This window comes from Metarhizium album (assembly GCF_000804445.1).
Source record: "Metarhizium album ARSEF 1941 chromosome Unknown scaffold_8, whole genome shotgun sequence".
Taxonomy (NCBI): Eukaryota; Fungi; Ascomycota; class Sordariomycetes; order Hypocreales; family Clavicipitaceae; genus Metarhizium; species Metarhizium album.
Window position 1 is genome coordinate 4,956 of NW_024467582.1, and position 963 is coordinate 5,918.

A 963-nucleotide genomic window follows, 5' to 3' on the forward strand; every position below is an offset into this window, starting at 1 on the left:
TATAACTTATTACTAGTTAAATTAATAACTTAATTATTAAAAGAAAGAGAAAGTAGAAAGAGAATAGTATTTTAAATACTATTACTTTTATAACTACTTTTTTCTTTACTATAAAAATAAGTTAAAGTCTTAAAGATATAAAAGTAAATATATTAGCTATAAAGAGTTACTTCTTTATAAAGTATATTAACTAAAGTATAAATTAGTTTCTACTAGTTAGTATACTTATAGTATAACTCTACTTACTTTACTTACTACTTATATAGTATTTACTTAATATTTTAAGCTATAGTAGCTTAGCTTTAGAAAAAATTTACTAGTATTTACTAGTTAAAAAGTAGTATATACTTATAGTAGAAGAGTATTAATATACTAATAAGTACTAGTGCTTATAAATTAGCACTAGTAGCTATATTACTAGAGAATAAATTAGCTAGTATATATAAAGAGTTACTAGACTTTTTATATATAGTAAATATAATATACTTACTAGTATTTATAATTTACTATACTTTCTTTTATTAGTAGTATAGCTTAAAGTTTAAAGTATAAAAATATACTTTTTAAATATACTTTTTATAAATTTTATAGTACTACTTATAAGCTATAGTAAAGCTAGAAATATAACTAGTAGAGCTAGTATTAATAAGCTTATATTAATATAGTATATATATACTTTCTCTTTATTAAAGAAGTTATTATTATTAAAGTTGCTTTTTATAGTATACTTATTTATATAGTAAGCATTATAGTATAGTAGTAGAAGTAGTAAAAGTAGAAGAAGAAGTATACTAGCAGTAAACTCTTTAAAACTAAATTAAGTATATAGTATATACTATATTATACTTAGAATAGTAAAGGCAATATAGAAGTAATATAAAAAAAAAGGTAGATATAGTAGTAGTAATCTTTAAAAATAAAAATTTTTAGTAGTATAAAAAAGGTATTAGTAATACTTATTAA